Raw genomic sequence first — 24,114 nt, 5'->3', positions numbered from 1 at the left:
TCTGCTGTCGAAGCTGCAGTGACTTATCCAGAAGATCTAAGATCTTTAATGAAGGTGACCACACTAAATAACATTATGTTCCCTGAAGTCTTATATTGGAAAGGGAAGTCACCCAGGACTTTGATAGCTAGAGAGGAGAAGTCATTGACTGTCTTCGAAACTTCAAAGGGCAGACTGACTCTTGTTAGGGTTAATGCAGCTGGAGACTTTTATGTTAAAGCCAGTGCTCATTTATTATTCTGAAAATCCTGGGCCCTTGAGAATCATGCTAAACCCACTCTGCCGGTGCTCTGTAAACGGACCAACAAAGGCTGGATGATGGCACAGCTCTTCACAACACGGCTAAGTACTTTAAGCCCACCATTGAGATCCGCTCAGAAAAGAAGATTCCTTGCAAAATTTTGCTGCTCACTGACAATGCAGCTGGTCACCCACGAGCTCTGATGGAGATGTACAATGAGATTAATGTTGTTTTCTGCTAACTCAACATCCGTTCTGCAGCCCATGGATCAAGGTGTCATTTTGACCTTCAAATCTTATTATTTAAGAAATACATTTTGTAAGGCTAGAACTGCTATGGTCGTTCCTCTGATGGATCGGGGCAAAATAAATTAAAAACCTCCTGGAAAGAATTCACTCTTTTAGATGTCATTAAGAACATGTATGATTCATGGGAAGAGGTCAAAATGTCAACATTAACAGGAGTTGGGAAGAAGCTAAGTCCAACCCACATAAACGACTTTGATGGGTTCAAGATTTCAGCGGAGGAAGCAGCTGTAGATGTGTTGGAAACAGCATGAGAACTAGAATTAGACATGGGGCCTGAGGATGGGACTGAATGGTTGTAATCTCATGACAAAACCTGAACAGATGAGGATGTCCTTCACTTGGGTAAGCAAAGGGAGTGGTGTCTTGATAGGGAATCTTCTCCTGGTGAAGATGATTTGAAGATGGGTGAAATGACAACAAAGGATTTAGATAGAACACTACACAAACTTATCTGAGAAAGCAGCAGCAGGGCTTGAGAAGGTTACCTCCAATTTTGAAAGAAGTTCTTCTGTGAGTTAAATGCTATCAAACAGCATCTCATGATACAGAAAAATTGTTTGTGAAAGAATCAACCAAAGCAGCAAACTTCATTATTTTCTTATTTTAAGAAATTGTCACAACCAACCCAACCTCCAGCAACCACCATCCCGATCAGTCAGCAGCCATCGATACTGAGGCCAGACCCTACACCAGCAAAAAAGATTAGGACTCACTGAAAAGCCAGATGATGATTACCCCTTTTTTAGCAATTAAATATTTTTAATTAAAGTATCGTCACTGTTTTTTTATTTACACATAATACATTTAATAATCTACAGGATAGTATAAATATAATTTTTATTGAGAAACCCAAAAAATCATTTGATGCAATTTATTATAGTGGTCTGGAACCAAACTCACAAGACTTCTGAGGTAGGTCTGTATATGTGATAAGGATATACTTATCCTCCAATTATATATATATATATGTACACACACACACACACACACACACACACTATATATATATATATATATATGTTATATAAATATACATACTACAATAACAAATTAATAGTTATTATCATATATGAGAAAACATCCTATCAAATGTAAAGGATAGGACTCTTCTCTGCTACAAAACTTTATTTCACTTTGTATTACTTTCAAGACATCTAAAGCCGTGTTTGTGTGTCTGTATCCATGTACACTCAGGTAAGTGTGTCCTGCCACATATATAGGAGTCAGCTCTGTATTACCAACAAATACAAAATGCAAGTCTATCGACCACTGTCAACTTATCCATATAATAAGGTAAAACATACACCAAGACTGTAAAATCAAAATGGCAAAATCAATAAACTAGGGCAGCCCAAGTGGCTCAGCGGTTTAGCGCCTGCCTTCGGCCCAGGGCGTGACCCTGGAGACCCGGGATCGAGTCCCACATCGGGCTCCCTGCATGGAGCCTGCTTCTCCCTCTGCCTCTGTCTCTGCCTCTCTCTGTGTCTCTGTCTCTCTCATGAATAAATAAATAAATAACATCTTTTAAAAAAATCAATAAACTATCTTATTTTGTTAAATAGCTCTTGATATCATACAAAGGGTAGCACAAGTATTAGAAAAGAAGCAGAAAATAAAGTGTGATTGTTAGCCTACCTCATTATCACTCCTGGAAAACAAAAGATGGATTAGCAGAATGATACCACTCAGAAAATGTACTTTTGGGGGGCTTTATTTTTTCCTAAGCTATGTAAGTGCTTGGGGTAGACAACATTCACATGATAATGAAACAAGATTGTCCAGCTCTAAATATACCTCTGAAATGCTACGTTTGGTATTTATTTTTATTGAACTTATTTTTATCAGGTTTTCATAAGAATAAGGTACTTATACATGATTGCTGCAAAAAAGTGGTATAACATAGAACATAAGGAAAGACAAAGTAAAAATAGTATATACCTAGTGTATGTAACTCTGTCATCTGTTTTACTCAAGACTATTTTATACATTTACATAATTACAGTTATTTTTAATACAAACTATACACATAATATACACACAGACACACACAGGTTATTTTGAACCATTTTTTACAGGTAGTAACAACAGAACCTTCATATTCTTATGTACCTTAGATATGAATAATACTGAAAATTATGTAAGTTGTGAATGTATATGTATGCATACCTTAATTCCATATATATTTCACATATATACATACACATCTATGAAATATATATGTACATTTCATATATATGTATCCACATCTCTATATGCATATAGATACATATAGAGGTAGATTTCCAAGGTATAGATATTTCCAAGTTTTTAAAATGATGAATATTTAAGTTATATCCAGATTATTGATGTAATAATCAATAGTGAGATGAATATTCTTATAAAAATTTTTTTTGTAAATAACCGTTGTGTACTTACAAAAATATCTAAAAGAGACCATACTAAAAAAAATTGCTGGAACACACAATACAATGCTAATTACGTCTGGTATGTGTTTTTTACAGTTTCTTCATGATTTGATGTTGTCTTTCAAGAGGCTGCACTCGGAAGGTAATTCTTTCTCCCCACACAGCTTATGAAGCTTTGGTTTTTATAAGCCACACAAAAGGGTTGAGGCCATTTTCCTAAGACAGTTTATGTCATCCGTCTTCCTTAATAACAGGCTTATTATATCTAATTGAATGATACATGCACTTAAGTGTGACATGTCTGTCATGGACATGGTTACAAATTTGATTTGTCCAGTTACATCTTGTTGGGAAAGAGAACAGATTCTTATCGAATGTATGTAAATACATTTCCATCAAAAGGAAAGTAACTCAACAATGTAGCTTTGTATATTTGCCTTAGCCTTGCTTCTCCCAAAAAAGTAGAACTTGAGACACAGATCCATGTCTATACGAACATTATTAAGCTGTGTACAGGTGGGCCTCAACGTTTTACTCAGTTTTGTTAAGAATATTGTCTATTCAAAGACCATTTTTTTCTAAACCCTTTTGTCATTTATAAATTTTCTTTGATTAATGGCTTAATTATTCTACGTATGTATATTAGATATCCACATATAATTAGGTGAATAAAGTGTTTAAAATATGTTAATCTTAATATACAATACAATGCTTATACTACTGAGAATTAATCACATTAAGTGTCTAACATTTTGCTTAATATGTAGACAAAATTGTGTCCATTATTTTTAAAGATTTTTTATTTATTTATTCACGAGAGAGACACAGAGGGGGCGGGGCAGAGACACAGGCAGAGGGAGAAGCAGGCTACATGCAGGAGCCCGATAAGGGACTCGATCCCTGGTCTCCAGGATCAGACCCCGGGCCGAAAGAGGTGCTAAACCACTGAGCCACCCAGGCTGCCCCGTTATTTTGCTATGACTGAACCTATTACACTTTCAACCCTAGTATACTACTCAGACCCTCAGATCCCTGCTCAGTGCCCTAAACCTCAGGCCCCCCCCTTCACCCCCATTTGAAGTGCCTGCCACCCTCTGCCTAGGCTCAGCAAAGGTCGGCAGTGGTGTGAGACAAGACGTTCCAAGGCCAGATCTGCTCCTGCACAGGACCCAGTCTGTTTTCCCCATCCAGAGCACTCTCATACCCTTTACTCCATGCATGGATTCCAGATCCCTGGAAGATAATTCTGTGGTGTTCTCTCTAGGCTTTGTGGCTTGGCCCTGGCAGTGGATTCCCTACCGTGGCCCACTACAACATTTCTTTCATAGAAGCAAACAAGACTGTATCACCAGAAAGGTGAAGACATCGATGATAACGGTGGTTGGGATACTTCTACTAACATGGGACATGGCACAAGTTCATATATTCCACTGTCGAACCTTGACTCCAAGCCACACACAGGGGTCTACTTATTAGTGTTCCCACTCTGGTACCACCACTTGTCTATAGCAGCCAAAGGCAGCAAGGGTGACAGGAGGCGTCTTTTACCCTGTGTGTCCACTCCTGCTCATTTCACTGGCACTCAGATTAGCCATTCATCCCCTCCATGGCTCCTCACCACATGTCAAGTTGTCCTCCAGAGGTGGTTGCACCCTTTTCCAGCAATGACCTAAGGACTTTTGAGATTGTTGTTCTGCAATGCCATGGGTTCTTCCAGTGACTGTCCTCTTGTCTTTATTCAAATGGCAACACCCTGTTCTCTAAGGTTGGTCTTAAGCCAAACCTGAGGAGGGATAATCATTCTTTGAATGAATGGTACTAATCTTGTTCCACCCATGGCCCCCTGCCTACCTCTCTCAAGAAGGCAGGGCCTGCAGAAGGTAGGGGTGTTTGTACAGTCAAGACTGAAAGCGACCACAGTCTGGTGATGCGGCAATTACATCCTAAAGGGACCATGAAAAGTCATGATTCAATAAGAGGCCAACCTACACTTACACTATAAAAATCCGAGTGAGAAATTTAACATGACCAGGAAACAAAGTCCATTCCCATTTTGCTGCATTCCCTGGGCAAGTGTTGCATTTGTGGTTATTATTAATGAAGCACAATGACAATCAGAGAGAGTTATTGGAAGGCAGAGTTAATGGGAGGCACAATGGATGATGGATGGGGCAGCATCATGAGTAATGATGGAGCCAAGTCTAAGTAATGGCCTTGGAGAACTGTGGAGGCAAGATCTATGTTATTTCACTACAAGGTTTCCCTAGAGCCACGGCCTTGTAAGTAGTAACCGTACTGCTACCATTTTCATTTGCTGGGAGTTGGAAACTTAGCTATGAATGCACAATTGATAAAGGACATGGAGAGACAATTTCTGGATTTGAAGAGGAAGAGATGATGCCCGAACAATCTGAAAAATCTTCACATCCACAGTCAGGAAATATTTAAGTGCATTTCTCTATTAGTCTAAATCTTTGTTGATAAATTACAATATATTATACCTGACCGGGGCCATGAGTTTTGTAATTCATTTTTTAATTAAATTGTATAATTGGGGAGACTCACAGAACATTTATGCCCAGGGCCCACATCTCTTAGAGGTAACCCTCCCAGAGGACCAAACTATGCATCACTTTTATATTTCTTAAAGTGAAAAAAATAAGTGTATTAACATCACTCTATTACTTCTCTGTTGATGTGCAGCAAATTGCCCCCGAAAGTAGCAGCTTCAAACAATGCACATTTATTATCACACAATTTCCGAGGGTCAGAAATACAGGAGTGACTGAGCTGACTGGTTCCGGCTTGGGGTGTCTAAAGGAGACACCGTCAAGTTGTTGCCCTGTGGGCCCCTCCATGGGGCTGCTCACATAATATGTCAGCTGGCTTCCCCAGGGCAAATGGCCCCAGAAAAGTCAGTGTGTTCAAGACAGAGCCACAGATTTTGTATATCCTTCCCAGAAGTGATATCTCACCATTTTTTTTTCCATAGGCTATTATTTAGAGGTGAGTCACTAAATCCAGCTTATGCTCAGGGGAAAGAGAATAAAGATCTACTTCTTGAGGGGAAGAAGTTCATAGCATGTGTGTACATGCTTTTTTCCAGCCCTACTAAGATATAAATGACAAATTAAAAGTATATATATTTAAAGTATATAAGTGATTATTTGATATACATTGTAAAATTATTATAATCAAGTTAATTAACATTTCCATCACCCCACATAGTTAACTTTCCGTGTGTCACCTGGTAACAACACTCAGAAAGTGTGGTCTGTGTGTGTGTATAGATATATATATATATATATATATATATATGCAATGTATATATATATTTTTTTAAAATGCTACAATGACTCATGCATTCTTTACAAGTTATTCAATAATGGTCAATTAACAACGCATAAAAATAAGAAAAAATAAGAAGCAAGGGTATATGCAGCTTGGCAATCCAGTGAGGTTTTGTTTTTATAATCTATAATTTTGGAAACTGTTCAGGCAGACAAATTTTCTATGTGAATAAACTCAATTAACTAATATTCTACGGTGGTGTTATTAAGGATCTTGGGAGTTATCTTTTGGTCTTTATGGAAAAGCACTTATTATTGACATGATTTTGTTTGCAAGGTGATAATTTGTATGTTATCCATATATTATAAGTGAACTAAATATTTTATAGGATTTTCTATCCTAGGGATCCCTGGGTGGCGCAGCGGTTTAGCTCCTGCCTTTGGCCCAGGGCGCGATCCTGGAGACCCGGGATCGAATCCCACGTCGGGCTCCCTGCATGGAGCCTGCTTCTCCCTCTGCCTATGTCTCTGCCTCTCTCTCTCTCTCTCTCTCTCTCTCTCTCTGTGACTATCATAAATAAATAATTTTTTTTTAAAAAAAGGATTTTCTATCCTAAAAGGCAATACAAATTTAAACATATATGTTTTTATACTTGGTTATTTTAAATACTTTTGTAAATGATTACAAAAATGATTACACAAAAAAAAATTTAAAAAAAATGATTACACAAAAATGATTACATGTAGCTATTATAAGGAATTTGGGAGTTCAAATTATGAACTCTCTCTCTCTGTGACTATCATAAATAAATAAATTTTTTTTTTTAAAAAAGGATTTTCTATCCTAAAAGGCAATACAAATTTAAACATATATGTTTTTATACTTGGTTATTTTAAATACTTTTGTAAATGATTACAACTAAATAGAATCATGTAGCTATTATAAGGAATTTGGGAGTTCAAATTATGATTTTTAGGAAAAATCACCCAAACTTTGTACAAATTATATTACACAAAGATATTTTTGCACTTTGATAAAATCAGAATGACATAAAAATTAGCTAACCAGATTATTCCCTTTGATTAGAAATATTACTTTCTAATTGCAATGTATGTTGTAATGTATGCAATGTTTCTTTTTTCTTTTTTTTAAATATATATTTTTTTATTTATTTATGATAGTCATACAGAGAGAGAGAGAGAGGCAGAGACACAACACAGGCAGAGGGAGAAGCAGGCTCCACGCACCGGGAGCCCGACGTGGGATTCGATCCCGGGTCTCCAGGATCGCGCCCTGGGCCAAAGGCAGGTGCCAAACCACTGCGCCACCCAGGGATCCCTATGTAATGTTTCTAATCTAAACTTGAAGTTTAAACTTCAAGTTTTAACATTATCAAAATTCTCAATCTTCTTCTATTAATTTTAATTTCTTTGTTTCTTGTGCTGTATCCTGGCAAGCAGTCTATACCAGTCACTGGATCATTTCTCTGAGCTAATTTTTTTTTAATTTTTGCTTTTGATTTTTAATTTAAAGAGCCAACACTTTTAAATCATTTGGATTTTTTTTAATTGCTGGTATTATTTTTTTTATCTTTGATTTATGTGAGTGCTTTTTAGTCTCCATAAGTCAATCAAAACAGGAACCCCAAGAGGCCTTATTATCTAATGTATTACTTTTCCCAGAGTTAGCAAAGGGATATGAATCCCTTCATCAAAGATTTCATACATATAATAGAAGGCTCTTATTAAACTCTCAAATAATTAGGGGAATTTGGGAATCGTTGCTTTCTATAGGATGCAAGCCATTTATCACTGGGTAGAGCCCAAGGTAGAGGTCATAGCACAGGTATAGAGGCTGTAACAAGAAAACCTCAACATGAAGATTTGTATTATTAGAAGCTGTTCCATTGTTTTCTCTAGTTTTTGTACAAATAGGCTAGGGATCAAGATATGGGCTTAACTTTAAGGTTTAATGTTTATTAAACATCTATTAAAAATTACTGTTAATTGGGGGATATGAGTGGCTCAATTGGTTAAGCATTTGCCTTGGGCTCTGGTCATGATGCCAGGGACACAGGATCAAGCCCTGCATTGCATTCCCGGCCCAGTGGTCTGCTTTGCCATCTGCCTCTCCTCCTTCTCATGCTCTCTTTCTCTAATAAATAAATTTAATAAATTAATGTTAATTAACAAATGTTTATTTGACATTTTATTCTTGTTAGCAAAAAAAATTGTTTTGATCAGATCTTTATTTGTCTCATTTATTTACTTCATCAGACTCCTCCAGTTCTTTCAATAGAAAGAAGAGGGAAAAAAAAATAACTTACACTTAGGCTAAAATCTTTGAACAAACCAGCAGTGATTTTTCACAAACATAAAAAAATAGAAAGAAAAAAAAAGAAACCTGTAATTATAAAAACAAACATAAAAATATTTTTTTGTGTGAGAAAAAGAAGTCTTTTTTTTTTTTTTTTAACACCTACTCACATACTGAAAACTATCAGGCTCAGTTCTACAAGCTCAACCAAGGGTAAATGCAGCACACATAACTTTTTCAGCAAAAACTCACCTATTATTTGTTTCAGCTGGATGACAGCAAGGTCTGGAAAGCACAAAGGGTATCTAAGAAGCATTTGTTATGAGTTCCTCGACCCAACGGTTGCTCTCCACTCTAGCGGGCACAGAGCTTTGTTTTTAGGGGCTTTTGTTTGTTGTCTTTAAATGTTTTAAGCTCTTAATGATACACAAAAAGTCAAGCACCAAAAAGCATGCTATCGAAAGTTAGAAGACAAAATAACCTCCATATGAAAAAGAAGATGTGACACAGGCAACTTTTCAACCTCACAACTGACACTGTCCACTGGTCCTGCCAAACTTACCTCCTGTCAGGTCATGTAGCCTAGTGGCAAGGATATGGGCATTCCTAAAGATAGTGATAGAATTACCAAGAAAGAGACTAGTGTAAATGACTATACCAAGAAAAACCCTCCCTTTCTGTCATTTGTTAACTGACAAAGACCAGTTAAACAGATCCCACAATCAAAAGTAGGCTCCTACTGCTTTATCACTAGCAGATGTCATGATTTGGCAACCAGCTACAAAAGAGAATCAAGAAGGAGGCACACTCTAGAAACAGAAACAGAATTAGAATCTGAAACAGTAACATAATCATCAGGAGAGGAACTTTTATCTGGGAATGATGAGATTTACTCCTCCTGGAGCTGGAAAAGACTGACCTGCATATGAGTGGCACCTGAGCTAGACATCTTGGTCAGTATGTGCCCACTCCGTGGTTAAGTCTATCTGAGCGTTCTGCTGGGACCAACCTCCAACTTTGGATGGAAAACCCATAGATAAAATCACTAAGAAAATAAAAAAATTGTATTTATAACTAAATTTGGAAGAGGTTGGAAAGAGAGTCCAGATTTCAGAACTGACTCCTTGACAAAAAGGTTACAACAGATAAAAAAACAAACAAACAAACAAACAAACAAAAAAAACCCCTAAGTATTGTCATTGGGTTCATAGTGGGGGAAAGCAACATGGTGTTTGTTTTTTGTTTTGTTTTGTTTTCCCCACAATGTGATCACATCTGTGTTTTATCTGTAAGGACAGTCACACATCTGTAGATGTCAGTGTTGCAAAAGTCAGAGATAATGTTGTTTTTGTTAAGAAGTTAGCAACTGACATGGGCTCAAATCTGCATTTACTTGGAAACTAACGCTAGATAAGATGTGACGTATGTTTAGCTTCTCTCAGAATGTGAAAATCTTTTTTATTATTTTCCATTATTGCCATTATGAAAATAAAGGCAATGTCATATCAAATAGTGTTGGGAGGCCCTGAAGGGGGAGCTCCCATAAACGACCACTCACATTTAAAAAAGCATACTTTGCATTCCCAAAATAAATTTACTTAACACACCCCTCCAGGAGGAGGAACCTCTCCTTGCCCAGCAACAGCTCAGCCAATGAGAACTCAGCTAAAGAACCCCTCTCAGTCTCCTTGTTTCCCCCAGAAAAGCAAGCCCCCCCTCCTCTCTCTCTCTCTCTCTCTCTCTCTCTCTCTCTCTCTCTCGGATGTCGTCAGGATATGCGAGGATTTGTCATAGCTTGCTCCTCCTGAGTTGCAATTTCTCTTCTATTCCTGAACTCATTTTGCTGATAAAATAATTGGCTCTTTTGTTTTTTAAGGTGAACATTCTGAATATGATGTTCTTAGCTATAATGGTATGAAGGCAAGGTTCAGTTTTACTGCTTTGAATCAAACACATGCATTGAGCAATAAGCCTTAGTGGCTACTTGAAAAAGAAATGCTACAAATTAGTACTTCAAATCTGGTGTATTTTGACCCAAATACATGATCCTAGATTTAAAGGCCATAGGTATAACCTACCCCTATCTCCTGCTTTCTTTAAAGTACACCGAATCATCAGGCTAGAAGTTATTGGACATACTGGCCAACACATGCCATGATAAACTGTGGCATCACATCCATATTTTATTTTCTTTTTTTCTGTGAAAAAAGTGGCAAACAATATTAAAGCTTATGGTAGAAAAAAGCAAACAATTATTTGAGTTTTGTAAAGAGATATATTTTAGAGTAAAAGTAGAATTATAGCTCAAAAATATCTGGTTTTTGACTTTAGGAATGTTGATTTTTATCTTTTTCCCCTGGGGCACCTGGGTCTCTCTCAGTTAATCTCCGACTCCTAAACTCGGGTCTGGATCTCAGGGTTGTGTTTCAATCCTTGCATTGGGCTCCACACTGCGTATGGAGTCTACTTAAAAAAAAAAAAAGAAAAAAAAGAAAGGATTTATTTTTTCCCCCATAAAGATATCTTTAATGTCTATGTAGTCAATTTATAAGACTTTCATTCTTTTGGGCAACTCTATAGTCTCAAAACTATTTTCTGAATCAACATGATATTGAAGCCATAACACTTCTGACATGGGAAAGGATGTATTATTTTCATTATAAATTGTTTTTTCAACCTGAAAAGTTGCTGTTTGAGATTACCAACTTTGGTGTATTATTTAAATCGAAAACACCCATGATGCTGTATCATAAATGAAGACAAGATACCCTTTTAACATCCTAGGATATTTCTGCATAATAAAGTCAACAAGAACTACCGAGTCCCCTCCAGGAAGTACTAGTAGTATCTGATAGAGCAATGAGTAATTCTTTATTTAAAGCAACTATTAATTAATCTTGTACCTTTTGCATCTCACCTATTATGAAAAAATATCTTTAAAATATTTGGCAAAATAAATCATTTTGTTAATAAAGGCTGCATGCTCTTTCTGTCATTTATGTCATGAAAAGTCTAGTTTTCTCTTTTAAAATATATTTTAAATACTTTCCAATTATTTCCTCTGATAACTTTATAATGCTGTTGCTGTTTAATTGGAGCTATAAATTTCTCTTGAGTTTTTTAAAAAGTTAAAAATGTGGGACAAGGTTAAGAAAAACACAAAAGTAATTACACTTTGTTCTTCACAAACTAAAAAAACAAAAACAAAACTATCGTTATTAACAAACACTATTAATAGGGGAAATGCTTCATTTAAACTGTTTTCAACCAACTTTAAAAAGCTAATTTTTTAACAAAAATCCTGAAATCACTCTTTTGGCTACAAGAAAAAGTTTGTTGAATTAGTATGTGCAAACTTTTCATGGCATACTATGTTACAAGCCAATATATATGTCCAGAAATTTTAAAAATGCTAAATGCCTCCCAAACAGGACAGCCTTTCCACCATACTTCTATTGCCAGCTTTGCAACATATGAAAAAAAAAAATGTCACAAATAAGACAGGACTCTCTTCCAACCAAAACACAATATTAGCTCTATAATCATTTTCTGACAGTCACATACATCCAATCCTATCTTCTCTGAAAAAGACCACTTTATCTGTGATTATCTATCTGCACTAGGCTGAAACGTGTTTTCCCATCGCAACCAGATCTTGTCGTCTAACATTTCTACTCATTCAATTCCATCCAATACCTCTATTCCACTGCTCAGCACTATTAGCTATTCATTTCTACAATAGGACTTCTTGCCAGTGACAGAAGCTGTCGGAATGAAGGATCATTTATCCCATCAGATGTTAACAGAAATTGGTTTAGAATTATAGTCTATCCAGCCACACCACGCAGGGACATAGAGTGAACCTAATACAAATATCATTCGATTTTTGCATGTAAACACAGGATAGGAAAATCAGAACCACAATTTTTTTTAAAAGGTGCTAACAAACAAGAAACAAATAATAGCCCTTATAATTTAGCCATTATTAAAGGTAAGGTACAGATTTGAAGCAGAACCAAGGGGAAAAACAACAACACTGAGATGATTGAGCTAGGTCTAAGCTTGCTGGTTCTAGGAGCAGCAACATCCACATTACTCAGAGGCTAGTTAGAGATGCTGAACCTACAGACCTTGCACAGACAGGCTAAATCCAAATCTGCATCTCACCAAATTCCCCATGTTGTTTGTATACATAGGACAGTGTGAGAGGTAGTAAGCTAGATCCGAATTTTCTATGTGTTCTTTCTTTGGAAAGCATTTAAAATATATTTTAAAATTAAAAAAAAATAGACTTTTCATGACATAAATGACAGAAAGGACATGCAGCCTTTATTATCAAAATGATTTATTTTGCCAAATATTTTAAAGATATTTTTTCATAATAGGTGAGATGCAAAAGGTACAAGATTAATTAATAGTTGTTTTAAATAAAGAACTATTCATTGGTCTCTGTTTATCAGATACTACTAGTACAGTTATATTTTGTTACCTAATGCATTGGAGACTAAGTTTATTAGCTAAGTAGAAAAAAAACAAAGGTAAGGGCAGCCCAGGTGGCTCAGCAGTTTAGCGCTGCCTTCAGCCCAGGGCGTGATCCTGGAGACCCAGGATCGAGTCCCACATCAGGCTCCCTGCATGGAGCCTGTCTCTCCCTCTGCCTGTGTCTCTGCCTCTCTCTCTGTGTCTCTCATGAATAAATAAATAAAATCTTTTTTTTTTAAATAAAATCTTAAAAAGAAAAGGAAAGGTAAAAATGATCCACACTCCTAATTTAAATATTTTAATATAAAATTACATGTGCATATGCATTTTAACAATATTTTCATGTAGACTCAAGATCTTTTCTTTGAGTACAGGTGTGTTGACAAGAGGTTTTATTTTTAATAATTTTTCTTACTTAAAATACATCTAAAATACAGTAGCCATAACTTTCAGTTTTGTTTTTAACTATAAAGTAGAGAGGACTTAAAAATTTTTATTTAAGTGAATTTATCATGTTGGTAAAAATTTCTCAAATCTTTTGCAATTAAAAAATTTTTATAGTTATTTCATACATACTTAATTCCATTACAAACTTGTTCATTGGAAACAATACTCAGCAAAGAGGATTTTTCACATTCATACTTCATTTGCTGACATACTCTTCAATCAAATTATATAAATGCAAAAATAATTACAATAAACTGATAGTAGGCGAAACACATCTGACACTCGGTAATTACACATGGTTAACCAATAGTGATAAACGTGTGGGCATGCTCAAGAACAGATGGGGGGCCAGTGCATTCCCAGGGAAGCCCAATCATACAGAGGTGAGCAAGAGAAGTTACTAGAGACTTCTGGGATCATCTCCTATGGAAGAACAAGAGACGGAGGGAAGAAGAATTGGGTGGATGGAGAGTCTGTGCTGGGCTGATAGTCTCAGGAAAGGCCTCGGCCAACCCCTCAGAGTGCTGAGGAATGGATAACACTTCAGAATAGTCCTGAGTTGGGGGAAGGGGACCTTTACACCACCACCACCCCCCATTAATTCATTATTGGATGAAAATTGAGCCTGAAAGGTGGCTTTCTGGAGAGGACATCTGGGAGGCATAGCACAGGGTCCATGCATTATGACTGGTCAATGGTTAATCTGTTAATGAAATGTTATGATTGATTTTCCCCTATAAGCATAGAAAATAAGGAAACTTGTATAATCCCGGAAGTCCACTAGGTTGAGTAGATTAAGAGCTATTTTGCTGTGATTCCACTAGGTTAAAAAAAAAAATGAAATTTAAAGATAAATCGAAGCGTAGTTTATTTTGTCATTTAAAACGAACTGAAAGAGCCGTTTACAAGACACAGCTACTTATGGTAAGATTTGCTTTTCTAAGCTGTAAAAGTCTATAGATTTTTTTTTCAAAGAGCATTGTATTTCACTGAAGCAGAGGTTTATCACCTAAATACAACCTAAATCTTTAATTTGCTCATTTTTCCCAGTGGACTAAGTTCAAAGTATTATTTCATTATATCTGAAATTGCATATTTCGTACAGGGACAAGCATATATTAATTTGAAAACTGTTAGTCTAAATAAATATTTTAAATTATTAAAATTTGAGCATTTTAAGTGTAATTATCTAAATTTATGCTTTGAATATCAACACATCCAAGATGCCTTGAACAATTCCCTGAAAACCATTTATGATAAAATGAAAAAAAAATACTATAAAAAAAGAAAATTTCCTGTAAAAAAGTTTATTATGATAAATAGCTCTATGCCAAGGTTTCCCCTGTTTAAAATGTCAAGAGAACACTCACACTGTTTTACTATCAGCATTGCTTTTACCAACACTGCAAAACATTAGGAAAGAATACTTTTATATCTTTACAATGTAATGAATTTCCACCGATTCCTTAGAGCTTATATAAGAAGTAGATAAACATCCCTAGTGTGTGGGTGCGGGTGCGTGCGCATGTGTGTGTCCCAGAAATAAACTCTAGTGACAGTTTTCCTAAAATTACTGCATTTATTTTCATGGTAAATAATTTAGAGGCTCTAACACCACCAGACATAATCTCTCTCTCTCCCTTTGTCTCTTTAGCTATTTAAACAAACATTTAATCGATACCAAGTAATATAAGCACTTATCACTATGTGAGGTAAAGACAATTTAGGAAAGACCTTTTCCTAGAGCTCCTAAACATTTTTAATTTGTGTGAAAAATTATAATCTGGATAAACTGTACCCTTTGAAACTCAGACAGAAGATCTTTAGCCGGGGAGATTGAGGATGATTTGAAATTTAGCAGCCCTAGGAGCAGTGTTCTCTGCTTTCTCAAGTCACAGCTCCCGTATTCAATTCATAAACCCTATTTACCATTCCAGGGACAAAGAAGGGTTCTGGGAAAGCTGGGTATTTTGAGTATCTGGAGAATAATTCCTATTTATTAGGAAAACATCACAACTTCTGAATATCCCTTGGTCTCAAGTGAATATGGTATAGGTATACTGTTCACATGTTAACCCTAAATTAATTTAGATGTAGTACTCCATAATAGCCACTAAATAATTTAATCAGAATTCACAAACCATAGAAATACAAACATACCACACAGAGAGACTAATTCTGTTAAAGCAATATGAAGTCCGGACCCTAGGAAAAACAAGCAAAGAATGGGAGGGAACAAAAATAATGAAATTGATTCAAGCCACATCAATTGAAACAAAAGACCTCTGTCTTTTGTGAGTTAACATTTCATTAAAAAAAAAAAAAGGCATATCTAACTAAATGGAGAACCTATAAATTGAATCTACATATTTGAAATAATTTATAAAACTGAATTGTTTGTCTTTAACGTTGTGACTACAGTCAAAATGCGTATTCGGCTACATTATTTACTGTTCCGTGAAGTTAGAGACACAGTTGTGACTGTAGTTTGCTTCATCACAGTCTTCTATGAGGACACACTTCTTACAAGCCCCAGTGGTAGGGAGTTTGACTCTTCCCAGACAATTGCTCGTTTTTAACTTAAGGACTGCAACTACAGCTTTGAAAATGATTGTTTTCTCTCTGCTGCCTCTATGCTTAGAGTCCAGTTTGCTGCCCATCTGTAGAAAAGGAAAGAATAACATGCCACGTATTTTATGAATTGACTCTGTGTATATTTTTCACACAAGTTGAATCCCTTAGGCCCACCAGTCATATCACTCTTTTCCCTAATATACAAGATGGGGCTTTTCCAAGTATCTTTAACCACCTGTCCCAGCCCAATCAGTCCATAAGCACCATGGACAAACTTGGCTTATTGACCAATTGCAATGAGAAGACTACACACCAAGAGAGATCTGAGGCATTTCATAAGATAAAGGAAAATATAGAGTTTTATATGACTAAGGGGAAAAGTGGAGTTCTAGAGAAATTTAAATAAAGCAGAATTTTAATAGGCATAAAGCAAGGTATATGTAAACATGTATGGCCTACGAAGTAGATTCCAAATCCAGTTTCCCTGAAAACAATGAACTATAATAAATGTAAAATGTTGTGTTCAGAAACTCCACAGCTGAGGTTCTATGACTGGATATCAAGCTTCTTTTCTCTACATCTAAGTGACTTAGAGTATTGATGTATTTAATTCTTGATGTGATTTCAAGCAGGAAACTGGACTGTCTATATAGGATTTTAGAGAACAAAATTTCTCAATGAGTGAAAAAGCAGTTTAAAAAAATGAAGGGGGTCATTATGACACTTTCTTGCTGTAGTGTATCCTTAGGAGAAATACTGAATCCTGCTAAATCTGGTAACGGTCTCTGTGTCTGTTATTCCAGCCCACTGAGCGGTTGGGTAGACTTTTACTTTGAGTCCAAGCTGAATTTTACTTTCTCCTATGTTTGTCTGTAACAATATATAAGAATAAATATTGTTATTCTTTATTAAGTTGCTGAATTTCATGAAAAGTCAAAATGCAAAGGAAAAGCAATTAAAATTCCAGAACAGAATTATCTGTTTTTAGTTTCACCAATTATACCAGATACATTAAAAAAAAATAGTAGCTATTTTTCCAATAAACTTCCAATTAACCCCTACTCACCAATGCTATGCTTTTGGCCTCTCTCCTTGTAATATACCATCTATCACTGGTTTTATAGGACAGAATTTGGGGACTTTTACCATCTGTGGGATGGCATTCATTTTCATGGGCAAGAAAAATAGGTGTCAGTTCACTGGAGGTGGGCCAATCCTGAAAACCTGCTTCCTGTACTTCAGTCTAATGTGTTTCCACTATGCAATTCAGAATATTATGTACATACACACACACAAACACACACACACTCTCACCTGTCAGGACAGGAGACAGAATAGGAAAGGGGGTTGCTTAAATTGTACTGTAGGCAGAAGAGCGATGGACAATCTAACTTCATTAGTTAGGGTAAATGTAATTAAAGTCTGTCTTTATGACTCACAGCCATTTTCTGTAACAGAGTGTGTATGTTTCTGGATCCTTGCAGCTCTTTAATAAAAATGACACCATGTACCTCTGACCACTATGGACAGGCCTAAAATCTAGAAATACAGTGGTTATCAATAGGCCACCAGGCCGTTCTTCAGTGACTTTTCAGATAATGAACGGTAATAAGAGCTCTACTGACTTCCAAGGGATTTTAGCATGAAAGCAATGAAACACAATAACATCCCCTCAAATGTCAATGCTTAAGGAATCCAGCAAGGCTGGAGAGCTTTCTCTTTTTCTTTTGTCTTGAGTTCCACATGTTTCTGGTCAGTAGTTGCCTTAGAATGAGGAGACCTCATAAAGGTCAGGAGAGAGGCACTGTAGCAGAGCTGTTACCCTCAGACCCTGGATTTGGACTGGTGGGTTCAAAGTCTGCCTCCATCAATAGCATATTGGGGAAGAGTCTTCGTATTCCTAACCTAAAACATTCAACACTGCAATTCTGCTATTTATGAAACAGTAATGATGATGGTATTACTGTAAGAAATTTGAGTATGTGTACCAAAGTTTTACACAGTGCCTATAATAGTGTTAACACTCAATAATTCTGTGCTTTATTTTGAAAACAAATACAAGTAGAAGTACAGAACAGTTCGTGTAATATGCTATATATGTGAGTAAAAGAAAATAAAACTATGTGTTTATATTTGCATAAAACAATCTGAGAAAGACACCTTTGTAACCAATAAAAATCATTAACCATGATTTTTTAGGAAGAAGTTAAGGTATTAGACTCTCTACTGTGTAGCTTTGGAGCTATGATTCTTGACCCATATAAATTCATTACCTTCAAAAGTAAAAAGAAATATATATATATCCCTTTATTGAAAATGAACTATAGTTTATTGATTATCAATTTATTCAATTATCAATTTACTTGGTTTTTGTCCACCATTTTACCAGGCTGTCTGTATTATATACAATGATTTATATTATATATAACTTAAGTGTTAATAAAAACTTTAAGATATCAATGGTGTATAAGTCAAATAACTGGGTATCAGTGATATTAAGTAATATATTATCTAGGTTTGTTCAACTAATAATAGGAACACTTAACACACACTATTTTACTATTTAAACTATCCTATGAGGTAGCTACTATTACTTTTTCTATTTCACACAGAGGAAACAGAGCACCGTAAAGCTGTGATATGCCCCAGGCCCAAGCTGGAAAAGTGGCAAACTAAGGTTTCAAACCTTGGAAATCTGGCTCTACAGTACATATTCTTAGCCACTTTGCTATTATCTAGGTATTACTACAAAAGCCCAGGCTTTTCTTCTGCAGTGTGTCTTACCTATACGCTGAAATGTAAACACTCGAAAATTACCTTCATTGGTATAAATTCTGTAAAAAAAACCCCACTAAAATCATGATGAGCCACAAGGACATGGAACTTACTGTCCCCAATCAGCTGAAATGAATAACAAAGTTATTTTCTAAACAATAGTCGCTCTTTCTGAATGCACTGAGCTATGAGTTGGTGAGGAACTGAACTAGGGACTGGAGGGTTGGGTTCTCAAAGCAGTTTTGTCATGATGCGCCAATTTGATTCTCTTCTTTTCCCTGCTTCCTCAAAAATACATGGATGGTCTCTTGCATCTGTCCCTAATTTGACACTCCATAGTTCCAAAATTAAGCAAGAATAGTCATTTTCCCCAAAAAACGGACACTGCAGAGGAACATTTTCCAACAAATTTTTCTAGAATGTCCCAAGAAGGCCTTTTGCAAACTCCTACTAAGCCTATAGCACCTTTACAAAAGCAAGTTCTTAAAAGCATGAGGTCACAGAACACCTGGTTCCTTAAACTGCGAAACAGTACATTTTTATTCCATTCTCATGAGAGTGATTTCTAAGAGACTGGAAGAGTATGAGATGTCAGAGCTGAGCCAGCCAGCAAGCAGCAAAGGACTGAGCTATAACTCTGGGTCCAGGAGGGAGACAGAGTTGTGAACTAGTTCTTCTGAGCTGCACATTTGTTCTCTACCAAATGACCTTACTGAAGAAAGCTGGAGGCCACTTAAGAGCACAGACTTCGAGTATTAAATACCATAAAAATTTCTGTGAGGTTTTTACAATATAAAAGCACTCCAATCTCCAATTCAGAACAGCAAAGGAAACATACCATCATTTTAGATGTTTGCAATTATTTATCTTTGAATGAATATTTACAAACCATGGAATCCAGGGTTTCATTTTATTATAGAGTACTTTAATTAAATCCACAGATCTAAAGATTTAAGTGTTTGTTCCAGCCAGCTGCCAAGTCATAGCCGACACATCTAGAGGCAAGAGTTTAAAATGGGATTGCATGGTCACAGCCAAAGCTTAATGCCTGCTGCCGAGCAGGATGCAGGATGTTAATACTGCCGCCTCAGCAGACTACAGCTTAACTGCCAAACCCTAACAGAAAGGCTGATTTTCTCTAAAGACAGCTAAGTGTTTTAGGGGGTTGCACTGGATTGAAATCGTAAAGTATCTACAGCATCTTTTCATTTGAAGTATAAAGCGCTATATGAGAACTTCATTTTAGATACATTCCAGAAAGAACCCAAAATATATGTATACAACACGTTAAGATTCATTCTAAAGCACTTTTGCGAGGAATTTTTTGGAAGCCTCTAAATCTGCACTCACTCTTTAAAAATACAGAATTATCATTTACCCTGAAAGTCATCCCTAAGTCAAGTGAATGGGTGACCTTGCTTTACACATCTTAGAGCATTAAAACTAGAGCAGTTGAAAGGACAAAGAGTTGTCTTGGCAGTAATTGGCCTTTTGCTCATCAATAGTTAAAATCTGCCCCAAAATACAAACAGGAATAATTATTTCAGTCCTTGGAGACAGCAGGATATTAATTGTTAGACCTTTTATAAACAGGAAAGGAAAAGGGAGCAGTGAATATGGGAAAATATGCCCAATATTATCTGTTCAAATCCTGGTTTTAATATTTGTGCGACCTTAGGAAAAAAGATGGTTAGTTTTTTCTGAAATAGTTGCTAAATCATACCTACATCTCTAAACTATGATAGTTAAATTAAATGTGAAAGCAATATGCATGGTGTCTGGCACCCAGATGACAATCAACAGACAGTGGTTGAATCTTCTTGACACATTTATCTTGTACTCATCACATTCTCTTATTACAGCGTTAGTGGATAAAAAGTTTCCTTTTCACAAGTGATCATAAGTAACTTTCAAAGTTGTAAAAATAAAAGAACTGTTGACACATATCCACGAGAATAATGAAATTTCTATTAAAATAAATGCCCAGTACCAAACCCCTTTGACATCGGGGAACAGTAAGAATCTCATCTTTACTATTTTAATGGAATAACTAATATCTAAGCTCTTGCCCAACCTTTTCCTCACTCTTCCTTCTGACAGACTAGTCTGTCCACATTTCTCAATTGTGGACTAACCCCATTTCTTAGTTTTACGCATTTAGAGATATGCGGTCTTTGCTTCCCATCCTGTGTGCTGGGCTACTGTGATGCAGTAATCATAGACCCAAACTTCCACTTTAGGTGGTCTGTAATAAGACACAACAAGGCTGTTAGCTACACACTTAAAACGATATATTCCCTCAATCCTGGAAGTTAGTGTTGTTAGCAATAAAGCTGACGTATTGATGGCCACCTGGCTGACTCTCATCTGGTTCTGAATTCACTAGGAGAGATGGACACTATTTATTGATTCCCTAAAATCTCAAAGATGAGGGTAAATCTCAAGCCACAAGTGCAAGTGTAAAAGCCTATTGAAAAATACCTGTCCAAGGTGCCTGGGTGGCTCAGTCAGTCAAGCATCTGCCTTAGGCTCAGATCCTGGGATTGAGCCCCCACACTGGGCTCTCTGCTCAGTGGGGAGTCAGCGTCTCCGTCTTACTCTGTCCCTACTCCTGCTCATGTGCATGCTCGCTTTCTCTCTCTAATAAATAAATAAAATCTTTAAAAAAAAGAAAAACATTTGTCCAACGTGTAGGCAGAAAAATGATGTCATCCTCTAGCGTATGAGAAAGAGTGAAGAAGAGGTCTCGAATGAAGAGAAATCCCATATAGCATTCTCCAGGACTCTCTCATTTTTCACATAAGATAGACAGTATTGGTACATATTCATCTGCCTCTTCCATTATGCCATAATATCTTACAGGGCCAGAGTAGATTATCAGTAGAGCCTGTGGGTCAGAAATTTGGCAAGTGTTCAAGAACCATATACAGAAGAATTTCATTTCAACTCAAGATGAAAAAGCTTATAAAACTCAGAGCCTTAAAAATTTTATGAATTATTACACAACGAATGGCAAGTTCTCTGCCATGGAAGAACAGAGATTGGGCAATCATTTCATGGGATTGAGATAAAGGAACAAACTAGCAGATGAGTGGCTGGCTTTTAATCATCTTTCCAAGAACGGTCTCCTATGACTATAATTTTTTAATGATCAGTTCCTTCTCTTTCTAGGCTAATGACTATCCTAACTTCTTCATTGCTCCTTCAATTATTTCAGTCATTCAATTCGAATGTTTCAGGGAAGGTGAAGAATTGTTTATTAATTCTGACTTAAAACTGAAATACCGGCAAGCATAGTGCACAAAGCAGAATTGAATTTCTGTGAGAAAGCTGAGGATAAGAATAATTATACCAACTACCTTATGATTCTGTAGAGAAAAATGAAAAACAGACTTCATCAAAGTGACAAAGCTTTATAGAGCAGCCCTCAAAATAACTGGTTAAATGCATTTTGTCTATAGTTCAGAGATTCTTTACTTATTAATATATACATTCCAGAGCAAAGCCACAAATTCAGTTATCTGCAGGTTTCTTTTTCCCTGAAGGTAAATGTTTAAAATTGGAACAATCTGATCAGTTCATCTGACAGTGGTAATAACCCTACGAAGGAAGGAGACACTGGTACATAGCCTCTGGACCATCACTATATAGTGTAGCCCCTTTAAAAATTCATGGAGAAAAATCATCATTGCATGTGGATGATGTCTTATCAGAATCTTCCCAGGTATTTGAATCAAAATTAACGAGATGGTGAAGCCTCTTTCTTGAAGATTCAAATTTGAATTTACAAATGCTTATTCTTCCTGCTTTCTCTCTTCCTTTCTGTCTCTCTGGCAGGAAACTTTTCTGATTTTCCTCAAAAAGTATAAAGATGTGCATACAGAGAAGTGAAAATTCTACTCCATGACTGTGTCACAAATTTTCTATAAAATTTTATATGAAATGAATTTAGGAGAGTTAAAATATTTCCTACTTCTCTTGTTATTTAAATAAAGATTCAAACAATTACCAAGAATATTAAAATTCAGCTTTATGGCTTGATTGGGCACACTCCATGGTACTAAGATTGATGAAAATATAAAATTTTAGAAAAAAAATTTAAATTACTATTATCATTATTATCTTCATAATTATTGAAAAGTTTAGAAGAAACAAGTTGCACTGGGCCACAGGGCTAAATAGTGTAGAGAAATAATAGACTACTGTTGTCATAATATACCTAAGTATGTGCCAGAAACATTAAAGATAGAAGTTTTTAAATGTAATCATAAAGGTGAAAATTAATTTTAAAGTTAAAACAAATGGGGGGGATGTGTCCTAGCAATATGTGTTTTATTTTTTCCAGTTTTACTGAGGAATAGTTGATAAAATTATATACTTTTAAATTATACAAATTATGATTTAATATACATCTACATTGTGAAATAATTACCAAGATCAAGTTAACAAACATAACCATCACCTCACATAGTTATTGGGAGGGGGTGGTTGAGAATGCTTAAAATATACTTTTAGCAAATATCAAGTATACAATATTGTATTAACGACAATCACCAAGCTATACATTAGATCCTCATAACTCATTCATCCTAAAACTGAGTTTGTACTATTTGGCCTACACCTCCCATCACTCAGCCTCTGGTAACCACCATTCTATTCTCTGTTTCTGTAAGGTCAGCTATATATATATATATATATATATACATATATATATATATATATATTCCGCATAAATGGATACCATATAGTATCTGTCTTCGGTTTGTTTCACTTTTGATAACAGGATTCTAACAGACTTGAGGTGGCTTCTCATTATGGTTTTTTTTTTTTTTTTTTTTTTTTTTTTTTTTTTTTTTTTTAGAATTTTATTTTATTTATGATAGTCACAGAGAGAGAGAGAGAGAGAGAGAGAGGCAGAGACACAGGCAGAGGGAGGAGAAGCAGGCTCCATGCACCGGGAGCCCGACGTGGGATTCGATCCCGGGTCTCCAGGATCGCGCCCTGGGCCAAAGGCAGGCGCCAAACCGCTGCGCCACCCAGGGATCCCCTCATTATGGTTTTAATTTATATTTCCCTGATGCTTAGTGATGTTGAATATACCTTTTCATATACCTTTTTACCACATGTATTCAGACAGGAAAATATCTATTTAGATACTCAGGTCTGCTACCCATTGTACGATCAATTTTTTGGTTCTTTTGTTGGGTTTTTGTTGTTGTTGTTTGTTTTCTGTTTTTGGCTCTTGGGTTATTTTAATTCCTTACATTTCGGATAT

The sequence above is a fragment of the Vulpes lagopus genome, chromosome 11, assembly GCF_018345385.1.
Source record: "Vulpes lagopus strain Blue_001 chromosome 11, ASM1834538v1, whole genome shotgun sequence".
In the NCBI taxonomy this organism is placed as follows: Eukaryota; Metazoa; Chordata; class Mammalia; order Carnivora; family Canidae; genus Vulpes; species Vulpes lagopus.
This window is presented reverse-complemented; position numbering follows the sequence as displayed.